The sequence below is a fragment of the Arachis ipaensis genome, chromosome B8, assembly GCF_059453495.1.
Source record: "Arachis ipaensis isolate K30076 ecotype BB chromosome B8, ASM5945349v1, whole genome shotgun sequence".
In the NCBI taxonomy this organism is placed as follows: domain Eukaryota; kingdom Viridiplantae; phylum Streptophyta; class Magnoliopsida; order Fabales; family Fabaceae; genus Arachis; species Arachis ipaensis.
Genome location: NC_142443.1, coordinates 39,505,766 through 39,526,965, shown reverse-complemented (window position 1 = coordinate 39,526,965; position 21,200 = coordinate 39,505,766). Strand labels below are relative to the sequence as shown.

General features: G+C 38.0%; 1 non-coding gene across 1 annotated transcript; it reads right to left on the bottom strand.

Moving 5' to 3' along the window:
• Nucleotides 1-201: 201 nt before the first annotated feature.
• LOC148547760 (small nucleolar RNA R71) lies at nt 202-309 on the bottom strand. The gene has a single exon (XR_015897934.1). It is a non-coding gene; the product is annotated as a small nucleolar RNA R71 (small nucleolar RNA).
• Between the last annotated feature and the right edge of the window lie 20,891 nt (nt 310-21,200).

The window sequence follows — 21,200 nt, the reverse complement described above, 5'->3', positions numbered from 1 at the left end:
TTAACTGAATTCTTGCAGATATGTGATACTGTTAAGACTAATAGAGTAGATCCTGAAGTCTACAGGCTCATGCTTTTCCCTTTTGCTGTAAGAGACAGAGCTAGAATATGGTTGGACTCTCAACCTAAAGACAGCCTGAACTTTTGGGATAAGCTGGTCACGGCTTTCTTAGCCAAGTTCTTTCCTCCTCAAAAGCTGAGCAAGCTTAGAGTGGATGTTCAAACCTTCAAACAAAAAGATGGTGAATCCCTCTATGAAGCTTGGGAAAGATACAAACAGCTAACCAAAAAGTGTCCTTCTGACATGCTTTCAGAATGGACCATCCTGGATATATTCTATGATGGTTTATCTGAGCTATCAAAGATGTCATTGGATACTTCTGCAGGTGGATCCATTAACCTAAAGAAAATGCCTGCAGAAGCTCAAGAACTCATTGACATGGTTGCTAATAACCAGTTCATGTACACTTCTGAGAGGAATCCTGTGAGTAATGGGACGCCTATGAAGAAGGGAGTTCTTGAAATTGATACTCTGAATGCCATATTGGCTCAGAATAAAATATTGACTCAGCAAGTCAATATGATTTCTCAGAGTCTGAATGGAATGCAAGCTGCATCCAACAGTACTCAAGAGGCTTCTTATGAAGAAGAAGCTTATGATCCTGAGAACCCTGCAATAGCAGAGGTAAATTACATGGGTGAACCATATGGAAACACCTACAATCCATCATGGAGAAATCATCCAAATCTCTCATGGAAGGATCAAAGGCCTCAACAAGGCTTTAATAATGGTGGAAGAAACAGGTTTAGCAATAATAAACCTTTTCCATCATCCACTCAGCAACAGACAGAGAACTCTGAACAAAATACCTCTAATTTAGCAAACTTAGTCTCTGATCTATCCAAGGCCATTGTAAGTTTCATGAATGAAACAAGGTCTTCCATTAGAAATCTGGAAGCACAAGTGGGCCAGCTGAGTAAAAGGATCACTGAAATCCCTCCTAGTACTCTCCCAAGTAATACAGAAGAGAATTCAAAAGGAGAGTGCAAGGCCATTGACATAAGCACCATGGCCGAACCTGTAAGGGAAGGAGAGGACGTGAATCCCAAGGGGGAAGACCTCCTGGGACGTCCAGTGATCAATAAGGAGCTACCCTCTGAGGAACGAAAGGACTCTGAGGCTCATCTAGAGACCATAGAGATTCCATTAAACCTCCTTATGCCATTCATGAGCTCTGATGAGTATTCCTCTTCTGAAGAGAATGAGGAAGTCATTGAAGAGCAAACTGCCAAGTTTCTTGGTGCAATCATGAAGCTGAATGCCAAATTATTTGGTATTGAAACTTGGGAAGATGAACCTCCCTTGTTCACCAATGAACTAAGTGATCTGGATCAACTGACATTGCCTCAGAAGAGACAGGATCCTGGAAAGTTCATAATACCTTGTACCATAGGCACTATGATCTTTAAGGCTCTGTGTGACCTTGGTTCAGGGATAAACCTCATGCCACTCTCTGTAATAGAGAAACTGGGAATCTATGGGGTACAAGCTGCTAAAATCTCATTAGAGATGGCAGCCAATTCAAGAAACTAGGCTTATGGACAAGTAGAGGATGTGTTAGTAAAGGTTGAAGGCCTTTAAATCCCTGCTAATTTCATAGTCCTGGATACTGGAAAGGAAGAGGATGAATCCATCATCCTAGGAAGACCTTTCCTAGCCACAGCAAGAGCTGTGATTGATATGGACAGAGGAGAATTGATCCTTCAATTGAATAAGAACAACCTTGTGTTTACAACTCAAGGATCTCTCTCTGCATCCATGAAGAGGAAGCAGAAAAAGCTTCTCTCAAAGCAGAGTCAAACAAAGCCCCCACAGTCAAACTCTAAGTTTGGTGTTGGGAGGCCACAACCAAACTCTAAGTTTGGTGTTGAACTCCCATATCTAAACTCTAAGTTTGGTGTTGGAGGGTCTCAAAAATGCTCTGAACATCTGTGAGGCTCCATGAGAGCCCACTGTCAAGCTATTGACATTAAAGAAGCGCTTGTTGGGAGGCAACCTAATTTTTATTTATCTAACTATATTTTTCTTAGTTATATGTCTTTATAGGTTCATGATCATGTGGAGTCACAAAATAAATATAAAAATTGAAAATGGAATCAAAAACAGCAGAAGAAAAATCACACCCTGGAGGAAGCACCTGCCTGGCGTTCAACGCCAGAACAGAGCATGGTTCTGGCGCTGAACGCCCAAAATGGGCAGTGTCTGGGCGTTGAACGCCCAAAATGGGCATCATCTGGGCGTTTGAACGCCAGAAATGCACCCTGGAGAAGAGTTGGCGCTGAACGCCCAGAACAAGCATGGTTCTGGCGTTCAACGCCAGAAATGGGCAACAAATGGGCGTTGAACGGCCAAAATGGGCACCAACCTGGCGCTGAATGCCCAGAGTTGTATGCAAGGGCATTTTGCATGCCTAAATTGGTGCAGGGATGTAAATGCCTTGACACCTCAAGATCTGTGGACCTCACAGGATCATCTCAGGATCTGTGGACCCCACAGGATCCCCACCTTCCTTCCTCATAATCCTAGCTTTTTCCACATCTTCTTCTTCATCTATTCCTTCTTCTTTTGCTCGAGGGCGAGCAACATTCTAAGTTTGGTGTGGTAAAACAATTATGTAAAGGATCTATAACTCAGTGGTAGAACATGTGGCTGCAAATCAAGAGATCCCTAAGATACCTCAGGGGATGCACTTCCCTCCACATAGTTATTGGAAGCAACTGAGGATAGAAATACCAAAAATCACTAGGAATCAAGCCACAAAGGCAAGGAAGAGACATAGAAGAGCTCAAGAACATCATTGGTTCCTCAAGAAGGAAACGCCACCATCACTAAGGTGGATTCATTCCTTGTTCTTATTTCTTCTGTTTTTCGCTTTCTATGTTATGTGCTTATCTATGTTTGTGTCTTCATTACATGATCATCAGTAGTTAGTAACTTTGTCTTAAAGTTATGAATGTCCTATGAATTCATCACCTCTCTTAAATGAAAAATGTTTTAATCCAAAAGAGCAAGAAGTACATGAGTTTCGAATTTATCCTTGAACTTAGTTTAATTATATTGATGTGGTGACAATGCTTCTTATTTTCTGAATGTATGCTTGAATAGTGCATATGTCTTTTGAAGTTGTTGTTTAAGAATGTTAAATATGTTGGCTCTTGAAAGAATGATGACTAGGAGACATGTTATTTGATAATCTGAAAAATCATAAAAATGATTCTTGAAGCAAGAAAAAGTAGCAAAGAACAAAGCTTGCAGAAAAAAAAAATAGGCGAAAAAAAATAGAAAGAAAAAGAAAAAGCAAGCAGAAAAAGTCAAAAGCTCTTAAAACCAAGAGGCAAGAGCAAAAAGCCAATAACCCTTAAAACCAAAAGGCAAGAGCAAATAAAAAGGATCCCAAGGCTTTGAGCATCAGTGGATAGGAGGGCCTACAGGAATAAAATCCTGGTCTAAGCGGCTAAACCAAGCTGTCCCTAACCATGTGCTTGTGGCGTGTAGGTGTCAAGTGAAAACTTGAGACTGAGCGGTTAAAGTCAAGGTCCAAAGCAAAAAAAGAGTGTGCTTAAGAACCCTGGACACTTCTAATTGGGAACTTTAGCAAAGCTAAGTCACAATCTGAAAAGGTTCACCCAATTATGTGTCTGTGGCATTTATGTATCCGGTGGTAATACTGGAAAACAAAGTGCTTAGGGCCACGGCCAAGACTCATAAAATAGCTGTGTTCAAGAATCATCATACTGAACTAGGAGAATCAATAACACTATCTGAACTCTGAGTTCCTATAGATGCCAATCATTCTGAACTTCAATGGATAAAGTGAGATGCCAAAACTATTCAAGAGGCAAAAAGCTATAAGTCCCGCTCATATGATTGAATCTATGTTTCATTGATAGTTTGGAATTTATAGGATATTCTCTTCTTTTTATCCTATTTGATTTTCAGTTGCTTGGGGACAAGCAACAATTTAAGTTTGGTGTTGTGATGAGCGGATAATTTATACACTTTTTGACATTATTTTTAGTATGTTTTTAGTAGGATCTAGTTACTTTTAGGGATGTTTTCATTAGTTTTTATGTTAAATTCACATTTCTGGACTTTACTATGAGTTTGTGTGTTTTTATGTGATTTCAGGTATTTTCTGGCTGAAATTGAGGGACTTGAGCAAAAATCAGATTCAGATGTTGAAGAAGGACTGCTGATGCTGTTGGATTCTGACCTCCCTGCACTCAAAGTGAATTTTCTAGAGCTACAGAACTCGAAATGGCGCACTTCCAATTGCGTTGGAAATTAGACATCCAGGGCTTTCCAGCAATGTATAATAGTTTATACTTTGCCTAAGTTTAGACGACGCAAACTGGCGTTCAACGCCAGCTCTCTGCCCAATTCTGGCGTCCAGCGCCCGAAACTAGTTGCAAAGTGGAGTTCAACGCCCAAACTGGCACAAAAGCTGGCGTTCAACTCCAGGAATAACCTCTCCACATGTAGACTTCAAGCTCAGCCCAAGAACACACCAAGTGGGCCCCGGAAGTGGATTTATGCATCAATTACTTACCTCTGTAAATCCTAGTAGCTAGTTTATTATAAATAGGACCTTTTACTATTGTATTAGAGATCCTGAGTTTTATCTTCGGATCAGAGTAGTCTTGGTTACTCCGGTTCCCCTCTGGGGCCGAGACCAATGAACTCCATTATCACTTATGTATTTTCAACGGTAGAGTTTCTACACTCCATAGATTAAGGTGTGGAGCTCTGCTGTTCCTCAAAGATTAATGCAAAGTACTACTGTTTTTCTATTCAATTCATCTTATTTCGCTTCTAAGATATTCATTCGCACTTCAACCTAAATGTGATGAACGTGACAATCATCATCATTCCCTATGAACGCGTGCCTGACAACCACTTCCGTTCTACCTTCGATTGAACGAGTATCTCTTAGATTACTAATACAGGGGACCGAGTCCGAGATATTGGGATCTTCGTGGTCTAAGCTAGAATGATGGCGGCATTCAAGAGAATCCGGAAAGTCTAAACCTTGTCTGTGGTATTTCGAGTAGGATTCAATGATTGAATGACTGTGACGAGCTTCAAACTCGCGATTGCTGGGCGTAGTGACAGACGCAAAAGGATAGTAAATCCTATTCCAGCATGATCGAGAACCGACAGATGAATAGCCGTGCCGTGACGGGTGCGTTGACCATTTTTACTGAGAGGATAGGATGTAACCATTGACAAGTGTGATGCCTCCAGACGATTAGCCGTGCCGTGACAGGGCATTTGGATCATTTTCCCGAGAGAAGACCGAAAGTAGCCATTGACAATGGTGATGCATCACATAAAGCCAGCCATGGAAAGGAGTAAGACTAATTGGATGAAGACAGCAGGAAAGCAGAGGTTCAGAAGAACAAAAGCATCTCTATGCGCTTATCTGAAATTCTCACCATTGATTTACATAAGTATTTGTATCCCTGTTTTATTAATTATTTTCGAAAACCCCATTACTATTTTATATCCGCCTGACTGAGATTTACAAGGTGACCATAGCTTGCTTCATACCAACAATCTCCGTGGGATTCGACCCTTACTCACGTAAGGTATTACTTGGACGACCCAGTGCACTTGCTGGTTAGTTGTGCGAAGTTGTGAACCATGGTATTGGCATCATGTTTTTGGCGCCATTACCAGGGAAAGAAAGAGCGATGAATTTTACATAATCAAAGTGTAATCACAATTTCTGCGCACCAGGTACATTCCTGGCATTTAAACGCCAGAATGCTGCTTGTTTCTAGCGTTTAACGCCAGTTCCATGCTCTGTTCTGGCGTTAAACGCCAGCCAGATGCTCCTTACTGGCGTTTAAACGCCAGTAAGCCCTTCCTCCAGGGTGTTCTATTTTCAATGCTGTTTTTTATTCTGTTTTTGATTTTTTAGTAGTTTTTGTGACTCCACATGATCATCAACCTAATAAAACCTGAAATAACAAAGAGAAAATAAAATAAAAATGATTAAATAACATTGGGTTGCCTCCCAACAAGCGCTTCTTTATTGTCAATAGCTTGACAGTGAGCTCCCATGGAGCCTCACAGATAATCAGAGCAAGGTTGGAACCTCCCAACACCAAACTTAGAATTTGATTGTGGGGGTTCAACACCAAACTTAGAGTTTGGTTGTGGCCTCCCAACACCAAACTTAGAGTTTGACTGTGGGGGCTTTGATTGACTCTGCAGTGAGAGAAGCTTTTCATGCTTCTTCTCCATGGTTACAGAAGGAGAGCCTTGAGTTTGAAACACAAGGTTGTCCTCATTCAGTTGAAGGACTAACTCTCCTCTGTCCACATTAATCACAGCTCTTGCTGTGGCTAGAAAGGGTCTTCCAAGGATGATGGATTCATCCTCATCCTTCCCAGTGTCTAGGATTATGAAATCAACAGGGATGTAAAGGCCTTCAACCTTTACTAACACGTCCTCTACTTGTCCATAAGCCTGTTTTCTTGAGTTGTCTGCCATCTCTAATGAGATTCTGGCAGCTTGCACCTCAAAGATTCCCAGTTTTTCCATTACAGAGAGTGGCATGAGGTTTATCCCTGACCCAAGGTCACATAGAGCCTTCTTAAAGGTCATGGTGCCTATGGTACAAGGTATTAAGAAATTTCCAGGATCCTGTTTCTTCTGAGGCAATCTCAGTTGATCCATATCACTTAGTTCATTGGTGAGCAAGGGAGGTTCATCTTCCCAAGTCTCATTACCAAATAATTTGGCATTCAGCTTCATGATAGCACCAAGGTACTTGGCAACTTGCTCTTCAGTAACATCTTTATTCTCTTCAGAAGAAGAATACTCATCAGAGCTCATGAATGGCATAAGGAGGTTTAATGGAATCTCTATGGTCTCCAGATGAGCCTCAGAGTCCTTTGGTTCCTCAGAGGGAAACTCCTTATTGATCTCTGGACGTCTCAGGAGGTCTTCCTCACTGGGATTCACGTCCTCCTCCTCTTTTGTGGTTTCGGCCATGATGGTCATTTCAATGGCCTTGTACTCTCCTTTTGGATTTTCTTCTGTATTGCTTGGGAGAGTACTAGGAGGGGTTTCAGTGATCCTTTTACTCAGCTGGCACACTTGTGCTTCCAGATTTCTAATGGAGGACCTTGTTTCATTCATGAAACTTAGAGTGGCCTTAGATAGATCAGAGACTATGTTTGCCAAGCTAGATGGGGTCTGCTCAGAACTCTCTGTCTTTTGCTGACTGGATAATGGAAAAGGCTTGCTATTGCTAAACCTGTTTCTTCCACCATTATTAAAGCCTTGTTGAGGCTTTTGTTGATCCTTCTATGAGAAATTTGGGTGATTTCTCCATGAGGGATTATAGGTGTTTCCATAGGGTTCACCCATGTAATTCACCTCTGTTATTGCAGGGTTCTCAGGATCATAAGCTTCTTCTTCAGAAGATGCCTCTTGAGTACTGTTGGATGCAGCTTGCATTCCATTCAGACTCTGAGAAATCATATTGACTTGCTGAGTCAATATTTTATTCTGAGCCAATATGGCATTCAGAGTATCAATTTCAAGAACTCCCTTCTTCTGAGGCGTCCCATTACTCACATGATTCCTCTCAGAAGTGTACATGAACTGGTTATTAGCAACCATGTCAATGAGTTCTTGAGCTTCTGCAGGCGTTTTCTTTAGGTGAATGGATCCACCTGCAGAAGTATCCAATAACATCTTAGCTAATTCAGACAGACCATCATAGAATATATCCAGGATGGTCCATTCTGAAAGCATGTCAGAAGGACACTTTTTGGTCAGTTGCTTATATCTCTTCCAAGCTTCATAGAGGGATTCACCTTCTTTCTGTCTGAAGGTTTGAACATCCACTCTAAGCTTACTCAGCTTTTGAGGAGGGAAGAATTTGGCTAAGAAAGCCGTGACCAGCTTATCCCAAGAGTTCAGGCTATCTTTGGGTTGAGAGTCCAACCACACTCTAGCTTTGTCTCTTACAGCAAACGGGAAAAGCATAAGCCTGTAGACCTCGGGATCAACCCCATTGGTCTTAACAGTATTACAGATCTGCAAGAATTCAGTTAAGAACTGAAAAGGATCTTCAGATGGAAGTCCATGAAACTTGCAATTCTGTTGCATCAGAGAAACTAATTGAGGTTTCAGCTCAAAATTGTTTGCTCCAATGGCAGGAATGGAGATGCTTCTTCCATGTAAATTGGAATTAGGTGCAGTAAAGTCACCAAGCATCCTCCTTGCATTATTATTATTTTCGGCTGCCATCTCCTCTTCTTGTTCGAAAATTCCTGTAAGGTTGTCTCTGGATTGTTGTATTTTAACTTCTCTTAGTTTCCTTTTCAGAGTCCTTTCAGGTTCAGGATCTGCTTCAACAAGAATGTTCTTGTCCTTGCTCCTGCTCATATGACAAAGAAGGGAATAACAAATAAAATATGGAATCCTCTATGTCACAGTATAGAGATTCCTTCGTGTGAGTAGAAGAAGAAAAGAATGTAATGTAAAGAAGAGAAGAGGAAAAACTCGAACACAGAGAGGGAGGCGGTGTTCGAATTTTTTGGATGGAAGAGAAGTGTTAGTAGATGAATAAATAAATAGAAGGAGATGAGAGAGAGAATTTCGAAATTTAATTAAAATAAAAATTAAAATTGAAAGTTAGATTTCAAAAATTAAAGTTGAAATTAAATTAAAATTAAAATAATTAGTTAATTAAAAAGGAATTTTGAAAAAGGAGAGAGGGAATTTTCGAAAATAAGAGAGAGAGGATTAGTTAGGTAGTTTTGAAAAAGATATGATTGAAACAAAAAGATAAGATTGATTGAAAAAGTTTTGAAATTTGTTTTTGAAAAAGATATGATTGAAATTTAAAAAGATATGATTGAAACAAAAAGATAAGAGTTGAAAATCAATTTTTTGAAAAGGATAAGATTTAAAAAGATATGATAGAAAAGATATGATTGAAAGAGATTTGTTTGAAAAAGATTTGAAATTTTAAAATCAAAATTAATGACTTGACTCACAAGTAATCACAAGATATGATTCTAGAACTTAAAGTTTGAATCTTTCTTAACAAGCAAGTAACAAACTTGAAATTTTTGAATCAAAACATTAATTGTTGATAATATTTTCGAAAATTATGAGATAAAATTAAGAAAAAGATTTTTGAAAAATATTTTTAAAATTTTCGAAAATAAATAAGAAAAATGAAAGAGATTTGATTTTTGAAAAAGATTTTGAAAAAGATAAGATTTTCAAATTCAAAATTTGATTTGACTCATAAGAAACAACTAGATTTTAAAAATTTTGAAAAAGTCAACTCAAATTTTCGAAAATTTATGAGAGAAAAAGGGAAAGATATATTTTTTATTTTTGAATTTTTTTATGATGAAAGAGAAAAACATCAAAAAGACTCAATGCATGAAAATTTTGGATCAAAACATGTGATGCATGCAATAACACTATGAATGTCAAGATGAACACCAAGAATTTATTTTTGAAAAATTTTCAAGAAAAGAAAACATGCCAGACACCAAACTTAAAAATTTTTAATTTTTAGACACTAAGAATTCAAGAATGCATATGAAAAACAAGAAAAGACACAAAACAAGAAAATATGAGGATCAAACAAGAAGACTTACCGAGAACAACTTGAAGATCATGAAGAACACTATGAATGCATGAATTTTCGAAAATTTTTAGAAAAATAAAAATATGCAATTAACACCAAACTTAAAAATTGACTCTAGACTCAAACAAGAAACACAAAATATATTTTTGATTTTATGATTTTATAATTTTTTGTATTTTATTTTATTTTTTTCGAAAAACATATAGGAAAAAGGAAGTAATGAATTCAAAGTCCTCAATCAAAATCCCAGGAATCATACCAGGTTAGTCTAAAGCTTGATGGCCAGCCAAACTTCAGCATACCATTTTGAAACTTTAGAATTCATTCTTAAAAATTTTAAAATAATTTTCGAAAACAAGGGAAAAATTTTTTTTTTGAAATATTTTTGAAGAAATATTTTTTTTTGAAAATAAAATGAAAAAGAAAATTACCTAATCTGAGCAACAAGATGAACCGTCAGTTGTCCAAACTCGAACAATCCCCGGCAACGGCGCCAAAAACTTGGTGTGCGAAATCGTGATCATTCCATTCCTTGGTAACGGCGCTAAAAACTCAATACGCACGTTCATGATCTTATATCTGTTTCACAACTTCGTACAACTAACCAGCAAGTGCACTGGGTCATCCAAGTAATAAACCTTACGTGAGTAAGGGTCGATCCCACGGAGATTGTTTGCTTGAAGCAAGCTATGGTCACCTTGTAAATCTCAGTCAGGCGGATTAAATTGTATTAAGAAATTATAGTGGATGAAAATAAATAAAGTATAAAATAGGATAGTGGTACTTATGTAATTCATTGGTGAGAATTTCAGATAAGCGTATAGAGATGCTTTCGTTCCTCTGATCTCTGCTTTTCTGCTGTCTTCATCCAATCAATCCTACTCCTTTCCATGGCAAGCTTTATGTAGGGCATCACCGTTGTCAATGGCTACATCCTATCCTCCTGTGAAAATGGTCCAATGCGCTGTCACTGCATGGCTAATCATCTGTCGGTTCTCGATCATATTGGAATAGGATTTACTATCCTTTTGCGTCTGTCACTACGCCCAGCACTCGCGAGTTTGAAGCTCGTCACAGCCATCCCTTCCCAGATCCTACTCGGAATACCACAGACAAGGTTTAGACTTTTCGGATCTCAAGAATGGCCATCCATGGGTTCTAACTTATACCACGAAGACACTAATATCTCGGACTCGGTCCCCTGTATTAGATATCCAAGAGATATCCATTCAATCTAAGGTAGAACGGAAGTGGTTGTCAGGCACGCGTTCATAAGTTGAGAATGATGATGACTGTCACGATCATCACATCCATCAAATTGAAGTGCGAATGAATATCTTAGAAGCGGAATAAGTTGAATTGAATAGAAAAATAGTAGTACTTTGCATTAATCTTTGAGGGACAGCAGAGCTCCACAGCTTAATCTATGGTGTGTAGAAACTCTACCGTTGAAAAATAAATAAGTGAAAGGTTCAGGTATGGCCGAATGGCCAGCCCCCATGATCTAAGAATTAAACGTCCCAAGATGTCTAATACAATAGTAAAAAGTCCTATTTATACTAAACTAGTTACTAGGGTTTTACAGAATTGAGTAAATAATGTAGAAATCCACTTCCGGGGCCCACTTGGTGTGTGCTTGGGCTGAGCTTGAAGTTTTCACGTGGAGAGGTCATTCTTGGAGTTGAACGCCAGTTTGTAACATGTTTCTGGCGTTGAACTCCACTTTGCAACTTGTTTCTGGCGTTTGACTCTAGAATGCAGCATGAAACTGGCGTTGAACGCCAGTTTACGTTGTCAATCCTTATTCAAAGTATGAACTATTATATATTGCTGAAAGCCCTGGATGTCTACTTTCCAACGCAATTGGAAGCGCGCCATTTGGAGTTCTGTAGCTCCAGAAAATCCACTTTGAGTGCAGGGAGGTCAGAATCCAACAGCATCTGCAGTCCTTCTTGAACCTCTGAATCCGATTTTTGCTCAGGTCCCTCAATTTCAGCCAGAAAATACCTGAAATCACAGAAAAACACACAAACTCATAGTAAAGTCCAGAAAAGTGATTTTTAATTAAAAACTAATAAAAATATACTAAAAACTAACTAAATCATACTGAAAATATACTAAAAACAATGCCAAAAAGCGTATAAATTATCCGCTCATCAGAGTTGTGTTGGAACCATGCGAAAACTGTGCGCTGGGCACCATTTATGCCCACGCGTATGTATGACTGACGCATATGCATCACTTTCACTTTTCTACATTCCACACGTACGTGTGGATGACGCTTACGCGTCGGGGTCCCTTTCTGCTTTTCGCACGCACACGTGGTCCATGCGTGCGCGTCACCTTTGCATCGCATCTGCCCTGTTTCTTCTCTCTCTCTCCTTTCTTCTTTACTTCTTTCTTTCTTCTTTCTTCTTCTTTTTTTTCTTCCCTTCCCCCCATTTCTTTTCTTTCCCTTCCTCTCTCCCCTTCTCACTTCTCTAATTCCTTTCTCAGTCCCCTTTCTTTATTTTTCTTTCTCCCTCTTTTCCAAATAAATTTCACTTCTCATTTTTCTCATCTCTCATTTTCTTTTGTTCAATGTATTTGCATACTTTCATTCATTATATTTTAATTTTGTATTTGTTTTCATGTCTTTTTCTAAATTTGCTATTTTTTCATTGGTGTTGAATTTTATTACTTAACTGTTGACTATTGCTTGCATTGTTTTGGTACTTCTTAACTTGTTTACTATTTAGTTGACATGCCCTTTACTTCTATTGTTTTCTCACTTATATGTTATAGCTACCATGTAGTTGAGAACCTCATCATTACTTGGCATTAGCCCATCCGTATTTTATTTGTTTTCATCTCTTTTTTGTGGGCTATTCTTCTTTCTTTTTCTCTTCTTTCAGGATGGCCACCAAAAAGGGAAAGGAAAAGCTTTTACATGGGGCAACAGACAAGTCCATCTACACAATCCATTGAAGAAACTCATCAGTGGTAGCCACCCTAATCCACCTTGCTCATCTATGCATGCACTGAGGACGGTGCAATCTTTAATTGTGGGGAGGTCGATATCGACTTCCGCGGGTAACTACTTTCTTTTCAACACCAATTCTTACTCTTCTTTGTTAGTTAGTTGTTGCTTTGCATGATAGATTGCATGTGTAGTTAATTGCTTGCATTTAAGTACTACTTAGTTGAAGTAATATTTTCTTTTCCAAGAAACTATTTTATAGCATTTCACTAATTTGAATTACAATTTTTGTTGAACTTTCTTGAAAGAATCTATTTTGGAACATGTTTTAGAGGTAGAACACACAAGCCAACGAGATTTTGAGCTTATTTGATTGGTTGCATTTTATCAACCAATATTTTATTTTGGTGTGTGTTGTTCTCTCTAAAATTGTGATCTTTGTCTTGCTTGATTCTATATTTCTATTATTTGATGTAGGCATGCACTTACGTGATTGAGGCCCTTGTTTACTAAGCTCACATACCCATATGGCCTTACCCTATCATTTTCCTTTGCAACCCAATGTTGAGCCTATTTTACCCCTTTATTCTTTACTTTATCTCATCAATAACTCTAAGCGAAAAACAATAATGTCTTAATTTGAATCCTTGGTTAGCTTAGACTAGTGAGAGTGCTCATGATTTAAGTGTGGAAAAATTGGGTTTGGAAGCATTTGGTTTGAAAATTGGGTATTGTATATTTTTGGTGAAAAATGTGAAAAAGATAGTTAAGCACATATCCATGCATTGAATACCTTAATCATATGCATTGAGAAAAATAAAAGAAAAGAAAATAAAAAGAGGGAAAAAAAAGAGAGAAAAAGAAAAGAAAAAGAGAAAATAATAAAATGGGGACAAAATGTCCAAAAGTAAATGGTGAAAGCAATGCATATGTACTGCACTCAAATAATGCATGAATATGTGGAAAACATAGTTAATGGGTAGTTAGATTTTATATCATAATTACATGGATTGTCTTAAGTTAGGTGGAAAGTTTAGGTTAATCAAGGATTCGAATTTTAGTCCACTTGACCAAATACAATCCTACCTTGACCTAACCCCATTACAACCCTTGAAAAGACCTCTTGATATGTGTATTTATGCATTAAATTTTTGTTGATTGGTAGAAGAAAAGCAAGTCTTAGAAAGCAAGATTAGTAGAGAATTGAGAGAATCGAACCTCAAACACTTGAGTGATTAGCGTGTATACACTTCCAATGAGGGTTCGATGCTCGATTCTTTGTCACTGGCTTTCACGAGCTTTCTTCTTGCAAGTCTAACTGTACTTCATTTTATGATCTAAATTAGTGGAATCCAGTTTATGTTTGTTCTTGGGAAATTTGTTTACTTTTAACCAAGTAGGTAAAAGTATTTTGTATTTAGTTGTATTCATATAGATAGGTTGCATTTCATAAATTCTACCAGTCCTCTTCACCTCCTTTATAGCTTCTCTTGAGCTTAGCATGAGGACATACTAATGTATAAGTGTGGGGAGATTGATAAACCACTATTTTACGGTTAATTTTGTATTGAATTTAGTGGATTTTATCAATTATTCATACACATATTCATATAATTCGCATGTTTTATATTTTTCTTCCTAATTTTGTGCTATGATTGAAAACATGCTCCTTTGGCCTTAAATTTGCTAATTTTAATTCTCTCTTATTACCATTCGATGCTGTGATATGTTTGTTAAGTGTTTTCAGGGTTTATAGGTCTGGAATGGCTTAGAGGATGGAAAGAAAGCATGCAAAAGTGGAAGGAACACAAGAAATTAAGGATTTCAAAACCTGGTAGCTTCGCGCATGCGTGGACGATGCGTACGCGTGACTGGTGCAGCAGACAAACGATGCGTAGGCATGGCTGACGCCTACGCGTGGTCAGTGCCGAGTTCAAGCGACGCGTACGCGTGGCTGAAGCGTACGCGTGATAGAGCGTCACGTGCTGCAATTACAGAAAATGATGGGGTGATTTCTGGGCTGCTTTTGACCCAGTTTCAGGCCCAAAAATACAAATTAGAGGTTGCAGAGTAGAGCTAGAAGGGGGACTAACTTTCATTCACTTTCATTTACACAATTATAGGTTTTAGATCTAGAATTCTAGAGAGAGAGGCTCTCTCCTCTCTCTAGATTTTAGGGTTTCTACTCCAATTTCTTTTTAGATTTATATTTAATTTTTGTTTTTTATTTACAATTCCTTACAAGTATTTGTTCTAGCACCTTTGTTCCTCAATTCTACCTATTATTTCTTTCACTTTGTTATCCTTATGTTTATGCACTCTTGACACTTTGGATCTTTGTTAACGCAATTTATATGTTCATGTTGCTATTGCTTTCTTCAGTTATCATTGTTAATTTCTTTCAATTGGTAGTGGTTAGACTTTATTATTGTTGCAATTTTTTATCGTGCTTTTATTTTGTGCCTACCAAGTGTTTGATAAAATGCTTGGTTGAATTTTGAATTATATTTTTGCATTCTTAGCTTAGATTGAGTAATTTGGAGACTCTTGAATTGTCAAAGTCTCTTGTTGGTTGGTGATTGAAAGTTGCTAGTTGGCTTGAGCTTCACTAACTCTAGTCTTTGATTAGGACTTGTGAACTCAAATTGATTTGCTCACATGACTTTCCTTCAATTGTAAGAGGTTAACTAAGTGAGAGCAATTTGTAATTACCATCACAATTGACAATGATAATGAGGATAGAAATTCGATTTTCAACCTTTGCTAGGACTTTTCTTAGTTGTTAGTTTAGTTTCTTGTTATTTACATTCCTTTCTTATTAAATTCAAAGTCCAAAAAGATATAATCTCATAACCAATAATAAACATACTTCCCTGAAATTCCTTGAGAGACGACCCGAGGTTTGAATACTTCGGTTAATTTTATTGGGTTTGTATTTGTAACAAACAATTTAAACATTGATTGAGGTTTAATTGTCGGTTTAGAACTATACATGCAACGCGATATTTTTGTGCAAATCTTTACCGACATTTTTTATCCGTCAGAGCTCCCTCTGGGCTAGAGGTCGATTTCCTTTTCCTTGGGTTATCAACAACAGCAACCTCAGGACCGACCTCCTCCTCCAGGATCTCCTCAGCTGGAGCAATCACACTAGCACTCAAACCGACGACCTCCCCCTGAGTGGGATGTGATTGGACCTCGGGATTAGGGGAGCCCGGGGAATCGGCTGTAGGAGTGGTGGAGCTATCATTACTATTCCCGGGGAAGAAGTAAGCCATCAAATTGTCAAGTCCAGTCTGCTCGGTAGCCATTGACACTGAAACAAGGCAAACAATCAAGTCAAAGAGAAAGAGAGAGAGAGAGAGAGAGAGAGAGATAGAGAGAGGAGACACGGAATTACGACTCCCCAACTACTCACCTATATAAGCCCTACCCATCTTACGGTCACCCATTAGAAAGTGAGGTTTCATATTGTTTTTTACCAAAAATTGCCATGAGTACATCGGCAATGTTTTTGTTTTGTGGTGTCAAGCCCTTGTACGTCACTTTCGTGAAAGCATTGGCCCCGACACCAAAACTCTAGTAGATTGGGATACGATGCTCTCCCTCCAATGTCAACCAAAATGGACGCTGACCTTCGACAGGCCGTACCTTGAAGTACTTCTCTGATGAGCGGATAATTTATATGCTTTTTGGCCTTGTTTTTAGGTAGTTTTTAGTATGTTTTAGTTACTTTTTATTATATTTTTATTAGTTTTTAAATAAAAATCACATTTTTGGACTTTATTATAAGTTTGTGTGTTTTTCTGTGATTTCAGGTATTTTCTAGCTAAAATTGAGGGACCTGAGCAAAAATCTTATTCAAAGGCTGAAAAAGGACTGCAAATGCTGTTGGATTTTGACCACCCTGCACTCGAAGTGAATTTTATGGAGCTACAGAAGTCCAATTAGCGGGCTCTCAATTGCGTTAGAAAGTAGACATCCTGGGCTTTCTAGCAATAGATAATAGTCCATACTTTGTCCGAGTTTTGATAACGCAAACTGGCATTTAAACGCCAACTTTCTACCCTATTCTGGTGTTAAACGCCAGAACTGGCATAAAAGCTGGAGTTAAACGCCCAAACTGGCACCAAAGCTAGCGTTTAACTCCAAGAAAAGCCTATGCACATGAAAGCTTCAATGCTCAGCCCAAACACACACCATGTGGGCCCGGAAGTGGATTTCTGCATTAATTACTCTTTTCTGTAAACCCTAGGTCACTAGTTCATTATAAATAGGACCTTTTACTATTGTATTTTTATCTTGAAATCTTTAGATAATTTTTGAGACTATCTTTGTATCACTTTTGATCTCTTGACGTTTTGGGGGCTAGCCACTCGTCCATGCCTGGACCTTCATCACTTTTGTATTTTCAACGGTGGAGTTTCTACACCCCATAGATTAAGGTGTGGAGCTCTGCTGTTCCTCATGAATTAATGCAAAGTACTATTGTTTTTCTATTCAATTCAAGCTTATTCTTATTCTAAGATATTCACTCGCACTTCAACCTGATGAATGTGATAATCTGTGACACTCATCATCATTCTCACCTATGAACGCGTGCCTGACAACCACTTTCGTTTTATCTGCAATAGCTTGAGTGTGTATCTCTTAGCCTCCTGGTTCACGACGCATGGTTGCCTCTCCTGACAACAGAGCCCTCCATTTCGTGAGATCAGAGTCTTCGTGGTATAAGCTAGAATCAATTGGCAACATTCTTGAGATCCGGAAAGTCTAAACCTTGTTTGTGGTATTCCGAGTAGGATCTGGGATGGGATGACTGTGACGAGCTTCAAACTCGCGAGTGTTGGGCGTAGTGACAGACGCAAAAGGATCATTGGATCTTATTCTAACACAAGTGAAAACCGACAGATGATTCGCCTTACGTAACCCATAGCCAGACCATTTTCACTGAGAGGACGGACGGTAGCCATTGACAATGGTGATCCCCCAACATACAGCTTGCCATGGAAGGGAGTACGCATGATTGGATGAAGGCAATAGGAAAGCAGAGGTTTAGAAGCAACAAGCATCTCCATACGCTTAACTGAAATCCTACCAATGAATTACATAAGTATTTCTATCTTATTTTCTGTTTTAATTATATTTTAATTATCAAACTCATGAACATTTGAATTCGCCTAACTGAGATTTACAAGGATGACCATAGCTTACATCAAGCTGACAATCTCCGTGGGATCGACCCTTACTCACGTAAGGTATTACTTGGACGACCCAGTGAACTTGCTGGTCAGCTGCACGGAATTGTGTGAAAATTGTGCGATCACGATTTCGTGTACCAAGTTTTTGGCACCATTGCTGGGGATTGTTCGAGTTTGGACAACTGACGGTTCATCTTGTTGCTCAGATTAGGTAATTTTATTTTACTTTTAAGCTTTTTATTCTTTTTATTCTCGAAAAAAATTTAAAAAAATTTCTATTTTATTCTTCAGAATTTTTAAGAATAAATTCTAGAGTTTCATGATGATCTGTTGAAGTCTAGCTGACTGTGAAGCCATGTCTAATCTTTTGGACCGAGGTTTCAACTTATCATCACAAGAGCTTGTTGATTTCTATCAATCTTGCTGTTGAATGTAATGATCTGCTAAAGCTTGGCTGGCCATTGGCCATGTCTAGTGTTTTGGACCGAAGCTTTCACTGAAAGCTTGGCTGGCTAGTAAGCCATGTCTAATTCCTGGACCGGAGTTTTAGACTAACATTGCATGATTCCTGGAATTCTCATTAAGAATTTGAATTCCTTATTTTTCTTTTTTCCCAATAATTTTCGAAAAAAAAACCAAAAAATTAATAAAATCATAAAAACCAAAAAAAAATTTTGTGTTTCTTGTTTGTGTCTAGTGTCTATTTTTAAGTTTGATGTCTTGCATATTTTTAATTTTCTTGCATTTTTTGAATATGTGCATTATGTTCTTCATTGATCTTCAAGTTGTTCTTGATGATATTCTTGGGTCTGATCTTTAAATTCTCTTATTTTGTGTCTTTTGTTGTCTCTCATGTGCATTCTCAATTTGTTAGTGTCTCTAATATAAAAATTTCTAAGTTTGGTGTCTTGCATGCATTGTTTATTTGATCTTAATCTTCCATGATTAGCTTCATTTTGTTGTTCCTCATCATTAAAAATTCAAAAAAAATTTCAAAATTATACCTTTTCAAGTCAATAATACAGAGAATTGAAGATTCAGAACATGCAGCAGAGGAATTACATAGGAAGGAAATCTGGCGTTTAAACGCCAGCTAGGGTACCTGGCTGGGCGTTAAATGCCCAAAAGGGTAGTATTTTGGGCGTTAAACGCCAGAATGGATAGGATAACACAAAGGAGGTAAGTTAGTTTTTAATTCAAATCTTTTTCAAATTTTCATAATTTTTCAAAATCAAATCTTTTTCAAAATCAAATCTTTTCCCATTTTTCTCTCACTATTTTCGAAAATCCTTGCTACCAATTAATGATTTGATTCAACAATTTCAAGTTTGTTACTTCTTTAAGAAAGGTTCAATATTTAAATTTTAGAATCATATCTTTTAAATTTCTTGTTAGCCAAGTCATTAATTTTAAAAATCAAATCTTTTTTTAATTTGTTTAGCAATCATATCCTCTCAATCACATCTTTTTCAAAATAATTTTCAATCATAACTTTTTGATTGCTAATTTTAAAATCTTTTTCAAAATTACTTAACCACTTTTTCAAAATTCCTTTTAATTATTTCAAAATTGTTTTTGAAAAAAAATTCCCCCCTTCACACTTTCTTTTATTTAAGGACTAACACTCCTCCTCTATTAGCAATTCGGACTCTCTCCCTCTCTATAAGTTTGAATTCTCCTCTCTACCTCATCCTTCTATTCTTCTTTTCCTCTGACACCTCAAGGAATCTCTATACTGTGACATAGAGGATTCCATACTTTTTTTTTCTCTCCTCTTTCATATGAGTAGGAACAAAGACAAAGGCATTCTTGTTGAAGCTGATCCTGAACCTGAAAGGACCTTGAAGAGAAAGCTAAGAGAAGCTAAAGCATAACTCTCTAGAGAGGACCTAACAGAAATTTTCGAAAAAGAAGAAGACATGGCAGCCGAAGATAACAATGCCAACAATGCAAGGAAGATACTTGGTGACTTCATTGCACCATCTTCTGACTTCTGTGGAAGGAGCATCTCAATTCCTGCAATTGGAGCAAACAATTTTGAGCTTAAGCCTAAATTAGTTTCTCTGATGCAGCAGAATTGCAAGTATCATGGACTTCCATTGGAAGATCCTCATCAGTTTCTAGCTGAATTCTTGCAAATCTATGACATTGTAAAGACCCATGGGGTTGACCCTGAGGTCTACAGACTTATGCTCTTTCCTTTTGCTGTAAGAGATAGAGCTAGGACATGGTTGGACTCACAACTTAAAGAAAGCCTGAACTCTTGGAAAAAGCTGGTCAATGCCTTCTTGGCAAAGTTCTTTCCACCTCGAGTAAGCTTAGAGTGGAAGTCCAAACCTTCAGACAAAAGGAAGGCGAATCCCTCTATGAAGTTTGGGAAAGATATAAGCAATTGATCAAAAGGTGTCCTTCTGGCATGCTTTCAGAATGGAGCATCATATGCATATTCTATGATGGTCTGTCTGAATTGTCTAAGATGTCATTGGACAACTCTGCTGGTGGATCTCTTCATCTGAAGAAGACGCCTGAAGAAGCCCATGAACTCATTAAAATGGTTGCAAATAACCAATTCATGTACACTTCTAAAAGGAATCCTGTGAATAACGGGACAACTCAGAAGAAAAGAGTTCTTGAGATTGATACTCTGAATGTCATATTGGCTCAGAATAAAATATTGACTCAGCAAGTCAATATGATTTCTCAGAGTCTGACTGGAATGTAAGCTGCATCCGGCAGTACTAAGGAAGCTTCTTCTGAAGAAGAAGCTTATGATCCTGAGAACCCTGCAATGGAAGAGGTGAATTACATGGGAGAACCCTATGGAAACACCTATAATCCTTCATGGAGAAATCATCCAAATATCTCATAGAAGGACCAACAGAAGCCTCAACAAGGCTTCAACAACAATAATGGTGGAAGAAATAGGTTTAGCAATAGCAAACCTTTTCCATCATCTTCTTAGCAACAGACAAAAAACTATGAGCAGAGTCATTTTGGCTTAGCAACCATAGTCTCTGATCTATCTAAGACCACACTAAGTTTCATGAATGAAACAACATCCTCCATTAGAAATTGGGAGGCACAAGTGGGTCAGCTGAGTAAGAGAATTACTGAAACTCCTCCTAGTACTCTCCCAAGCAATACAGAAGAAAATCCCAAGAGAGAGTGCAAGGCCATAACCATGACTAACATGGCCGAACCTGGAGCGAGTGAGGAGAACGTGATTCCCAGTGAGGAAGACCTCATGGGACATCCACTGGCCTCAAAGGAGTTCCCCTTTGAGGAATCCGAGGCTCATACAGAGGCCATAGAGATTCCATTGAACTTACTTCTGCCATTCATGAGCTTTGAT